Raw genomic sequence first — 6,654 nt, 5'->3', positions numbered from 1 at the left:
CAATATGTGTGTGTGTGTGTGTGTGTGTGTGTGGTTGCATGTATATTGTATGTTGCATGTGTGTTTATATGTGTGTGGGCATGGGTGACAGTGTGTGTCTCACATGAATTTGTGTGTTTGTGTTTGCATGTGTGACTGTGTGTATGTGTGCTGATGTGTGTTTGAATGGCTACATGTGTGTTTGTATTTTCATGAATGACTGTATATATGCCTGTACATATTGCTTGGGGTGACAGGGTATGTATATGTTGGTGTGTATGTGCATGGGTAAGAGAGAGTATATATATATATATATATATATATATATATATATATATATATATGTTTGTATAAGTGCATGAGGGAGAGGGTGTGTGTGTGCATGCATGTGTGTGTGTTTGTGTACACACGTGTGCGTGCACACTTGCAAGTGCATAGGCAAGAGAGAGAGAGAGACAGAGTGGGGAGGGATGGTGAGGTAGACTGGGAATAGTGCAGTGAGGTGAGATAAGAGGGGTGATGCAGAGACGAGTTTAATGAGTTGATATTCAGAAAGCCAAGTTGTCATATCATACATCTGTTTGAAAGTCTCTTCTGGACATAAAGTTGATTTTTAATTAGTGACCACTTAATCATTTTAAATTAGCCATTCCCGACCCATTTAATATTTCTAAATAATTAACTTCCCAAATAAAACACGGGAACTGATTCAAAAATCTTAGGTGCCTATACTGTAATGTTATTACTCTCTGGCTGGAGGGTTCTTCATTGGGCTAACTCATTTTATACTTACCAAAATATTCCCACAGGTAAATTAGTGGGGTATAAATTTCTTCTCTGCAGAGAAGATGGTTGATGGTATCGGGAGGGGATCTAAGCCAAAATAAAGAAAAAAAGATGTCGGTGTTTACTTCCATGACCTGCACTAGTTTTAAGTGACACTCTGACATGATGACCTGAAGGCTAAACACACACACACACACACACACACACACACACTCCTCAGGCTTGAACTCAGGGCCTAGGTATTATCCATGGCTTTTGTGCTCAAAGCTAGTGGTCTCCCACTTGAACCACAGCTCCAATTCCAGCTTTTTGGTTGTCAGGGTAGGAGTGTTGTGGACTTTTCTGCCCGGGTTAACTTTGAACTGCAATTCTCAAAAATTCAGTTTCCTAAGTATCTAGGATTAGCTTTCTGTCTTGTATTATTATTTGCAAACACAGGCAACTCTGTTAATGCTGTATGCCTACCAGTTGATCAATAATTATTTCTTGGCCACATCAAATTAATATCTGTAATCACAGATTTTGAATGCCATTTTTGAGGGAGACCATATCAGATACATTTTGGGGACACTGCTTCCATTTTCAGGTAGTACATGCAAGGTTCTCTGCTTAGAGTTAGATGATAGGCCTTTATCTAGGTTGTTCACAGCACATAACCAACCCCATCACAGATGCCATTTTCATTCCATCTTAACCACGCAGGAAAGATACTGCCTTTCCAGTATTGGAAAATTCATAGGTATTGATGGCTCACTCCACTCATCCTAGCTACACATGGGGCTCAGATTCAGAGGATCATGGTCCAGTTTCAGTGCGGGCAAACTATTATGTGAGACTGCATCTCTACAACAACTAGCAAAACTCCAGGATAGAGATGTGGCTCAAGTGGAAGAGTATCAGCTGAGCCATTGAGAGTCTTTGAATTCAAATTCAGGTACCATGAAGAGGGAAAAGAATAAAAGAATGCAGAATTGAGCCTGAGAAACTATGTATTCAGTTTTTAACCTCTGATGTTTATATTTGATATGCTCAAAAGCAGGGCAACTACTACCAAGTAGATGAAATGTGCCATAGGAGTTAATAGAATTAGTACTGGAGTTGGTCAGATTTACCTGTCTTTAAATTTTTATCAAGCAAGCAACATTTTAAGCATTTGTGAGGCTCAATTACTTTTTGTCTGTTAAGAAGAAATATTGCACTAGGTGATTCTGCACATTGAAACTGATCAATGTTATAAATGGAGCACAGAGAAAACGGTAACAGCACTAGTAAAAATAGTAGTTTATATTTAAGGTTAGAAAAAGAAAGTCTCTAGACAGGAAAAAAAACCAAGACTTGCAAAAATGAGAATCAGAATGTTCTTGTGTTTATTAGCTTAAGTTAATTGATACTCTTCTATCATCTTCTAAGTCTCTTCTCCATCTATTCTTAGGTTTGAGTTCCTCTTACAAAAGTAAAGATATTTAAAATTGAGTACATATGATCATATAGATGAGACTAAATAAAATGACCTCTAGGATATGGAAACAAGAGGTTTATCTTTGTGATTGTTGTTCTTAAGTTAATATGTCCAGTTATTTCTTTTCTCTTTTTCCTCCCTTCTGGTTAATCTCATGTTGCTAATGTATCTGATTTTTTTGCCTGGTATATTGTATATCCATTTGTTTATTTGAAATAGGGAAGGAAAGGAGGAAAACGAGATGACTGGAAGGGGTGGGGGGAAGGGAAGGGGGACAAAAACATGAGAAGGGGCATCAATGTGTGAGAAGTAATGCATCTACTATCTGACAATTGTAACTGTAACCAGTCTATACATTACCCCAACAATAAAATACAATAAAAATAAAATAAAATTGAATCAGCCTCCATGGAAGTTTGATCATAATATACAAGTAAACATTCAACTATTCTAATTCTCTCTGGTTAAAATAATCATCAGAAATATTCCTTAACTGTCCAGCCATTTCTGAACTTGTCACTTTTCCTATCATTTCTTTTAGTAATAAAATCTGAAATTACTCCCACTATCTTTAAATTTGATACATTTTTAAACAGAATGACTATATTTTATTCAAGAAATATTGTACCATATAGTCTGCCACTAGTGGTATTGTTATGGAAACAACAGGACAGCCCATTTGATTAGAATTGTCCTGAGTTACCTGAGATATATTTCTTGATTCTGCTAACTTCTGTTTTCCTTCTGCTGAGCAATAACATGTGCTCTGGTTACTGTGTGGAGGGATGCCTTATACCTAGCACATTCCTATATTTGGGAGATCAGAAATAATTATGGATAACTTGCTTTTATTGGTTTTTTTTGGGGGGGGGGCTCGGTCATGGGGATTTAACTCCACCTGGGCGATGTCCCTAAGCATTTCAGCTCAAGGCTAGAGCTCTACCACTTGAGTCACAGGTTTCTGGTGGTTAACTGGAGATAAGAGTCTCATGGACTTTAGTGCTCTGGTGGCTTTGAACCTCAGTTCTCAGATCTCAGCCTCCTGAGTAGCTAGGATTATAAGTGTGAGCCACCACGTCTGGCAGATCACCTGATTTCTTTAGTCATTTTTTTTTTTTCAAATTCTTCATTGAGTTGACAGGATTTGGACCAGGGTTTTTCTCACACTTTCATGGATACCTAATCTGAGGCAGAGTTGAATGAGAAATTCTCTCTTACTATTCTGTGACAGTCATCCCAACATACTAAAGGCCACACCTGAGAACTACAGATCATGAAGTCAGCAGACGAGGTATCCAGAATTGAAAGGTAAACTCAACAGGTATTAAGAGTTTTGGTGTTGAATGGGAGAACATCTTACTTAAATCTTCTTGCAGAAGAGTGTAATGCATGTACGTAGGAGTAAATTGAATAACCTAAGGAAACTAAGAGAGTTTCCTAGAAGGGATATGTAATCTTTCTCTAGGAAAAAAAAATAAAGTGTAGTTTATCCGTCTAGATAAAGCATTTTTTTGACTCTCTGGAACAATAATTGTGTTAGCAGGTGAATAAAAGTTGCATTTGAAAAACAAAGTCATGAACAGATGGGCAATATTAATTGCTATTTCTGAGGTCTCAGGTCATCTAGTAGAAGTAATTATCTAGAGGAATGAGATGAGTATCATACAATCTGATTTTTTTTCCCTTTCTTTATCTTTCTTGTTGGTGTGACTATTAATGGATAATTTCTTTGATTTTTGGCATTCAATGAAGCTAAACATGTAGCTATGAGTGGAAGGTAAATTGTATCTGCTGCAAAAAAAAAAATGCCCCTAAACCTCCCTACACTTTTTCCTAAAGAAATTTGTTGCATTCGAATATAAGAGTGGTTGCTGGGAGCCTTATCCTAAATACATGTGACAGATTGATTATATTTCAATGCTCTCATTTCAGTGATTTGGTGGTTAATGTTGTGCAGTAATCTTATCTGTAAAAGTTGTTCAAATGAATACACACCTAAACTGCTGTAAACATTAAATAAAATAAAAATGAGTGTAGTTTACGAAATACACCAAATTGGCATATTTTCTTTTCTACATAGTATCAAACCAATCTAATCATTATTTTCCTAAAAAGGAAAGAGACAATCAGAACTTAAATGTTATTATTCTTAAAAGGGGATCAAATTTCATTATTCTGAATCTATTTCCTTTCATGTAAATAATTCTCTTTGCTAGCCTCGGTTGGGCTTTGTGCTCCTGAGGATGGAATGGAATGTCGGTCATTTTGTAAGCTCAACAGTGAGATGTATTTGTGGATCACTGTTGTGAGATAAAGTGGAGTAGAATTATGATAACAGACCAGCACATCCTGGCCAGCAGACCAGATAGACTGCTGTTTGATAAACCTAATAAAACAGGAGAGCTTGTTGGTATTGCTGCTCAACTGGGGTTGAAGCAGCCTGAAGCTGCTGGTCATTTGGCATTGAAACTGAACCCAAGGAGGACAGACTAAGCAAGCCAGCTGTCTCAGTATAATGGTAGCGCTGAGCACTTGACTGGACAATGCTATATACTCATCATTCTCTGGTGCTTGTTTTGAAGATAAGGGTGTCCTCTTCATTACTGTCCTATGCTAATGGGAATAATTTGTGTCTTTTCTTTCTTTTGAACTCATGTTGGTCTTGGCAGGATGCTACAGAATGGGGTACGGATGGGTCGCTATGACGGTTGTCCACAGCAAGCGTATGTCACACAAAGGGCTGCCAGAAACATCATATGAAGATTTCCTGTTTAGCACATCACAGCTTTTCTTCTGTTTAAGTCCTATCACTTAGCTGTTTTGTCTTGCATTGTTTTGAAACTATACTGGGGCTTGACCTCAGGTTCTCATGCACTTACTTGACATTTTCAACTCAAGGCTGGAGCTCTACAACTTAAGCAATGACTCTACTTCCACCTTTTGTCTGACTGATTGGAGATATAGTCTTGTGGTTTTCCTGTCCCTGGCTGGCTTCAAACCATGATCTTCAGAATTCAGCCTCCTGAGTAGCTACGATTATAGGTGTGAATTATTAGTGCCCAACTCTATGATTTAGCTTTTTTAAAAAAATTTAATTGTCAGTATAATGTATAGAGGGATTAGTTACATTCATTAGGTAGTAGGTGCATTGCTTCTCGTACATTGATACCCCTTCTAATGTTTTTGTCTCCGTTTCCCTCCCTTTATCCCCTCCCAATTATCTTGCTTTCCCCCTTCCCTATTTCAAATAAACAAATAAATGTAACCAGATAACAAAGTCAGATATAGTAACAATAGGAGATTAAACCATCAGGGCAATAAAAGAGAAGAGAAATAAGATAGTATAAGCTTCTTATAGACATCTAAGTATATTAGGTTAGTTTAGTATCACAGAATTAATGATAGTATGTACCAATTTTCCTATCAATACATTTGTCATGCTATGACAAGTAAATATCATTTAAAAGTCAAATAACATCAACTCAAGTTGTAATAAGAACTCTTGGAACAAGAAAGAAATGGCTCCCAGTCTTTTTTTTTCTTTCTCAATAAACAGAACAGCATTACCCAGTTAGCCCGCAAGCACAAAATCTGGGTGTAATGTTTGATTCCAATTTTATGAGTTCCCCATACCAAGTCCTACTTTAAGTCTTGTCTACTCCATTTTCCAAATAACAACCTGGTATTTATTGGAGTACTGGAGACATTTTGGAATGTTCCAATGAAAAAGAAATCACTCTTTCATTATACTTAATTGGACATCAGACACAGCCTCTTAACTTTTATTTTTGATTATCTTTACACTTAGAGAGTATAAAATAAATCTTCAATAGGATACCTCCTTTGAAGTTCTCTTGGTGCTAGATGCAAGTAATAGTGTGTCCTTTGTTCACTTCATCAGAATCCATGAGATGGTTGGTCCCAATATTGATATTTCAAATAGTGTATGATTAAGGTGGTATTCCCAGGCTTAAATATTATATATTGACTAATTTCTTTTGTAATTAATAGTTTACTAAACATTACTTTTTAACTATGCCTTGATTGTTTAAACATTTACATTTAATATTCTGCTTCTCGTGAAATTTACCAGTAATTTTGGCCATACATTATTTCATTTCTTTGATATTTATAAGATAATGTCTTACCCTAAGGGAAAAATGCCTTTCTAGACCTCTTCCTTCTTTCTTGTCTTCTCTGCTTCCCTTCTCTTCCCTTTCCCTTTCCATCAGCTATGACTTACCTGCCCTTCAAATACCCCTTCAAATAGTCCAGTTCTGGCCCTCTGTAATGATCTGTAGACACCTGATGATGGTGACCTACCTGAGTCTCATGGCTTGAGCTTCCACATGAACATTGGTGAGCTTTGAATTTGTCTCTGCTGTCTACCCCTCCCTATTAAGCTTCAGAGCCCTAGGGGATACCAGATA

Source organism: Megascapheus bottae, chromosome 10, assembly GCF_031878675.1.
Source record: "Megascapheus bottae isolate mThoBot1 chromosome 10, mThoBot2.hap1, whole genome shotgun sequence".
Classification (NCBI taxonomy): Eukaryota; Metazoa; Chordata; class Mammalia; order Rodentia; family Geomyidae; genus Megascapheus; species Megascapheus bottae.
The sequence above is the reverse complement of the archived record's forward strand: the minus strand, read 5'-3'. Positions refer to the sequence as shown.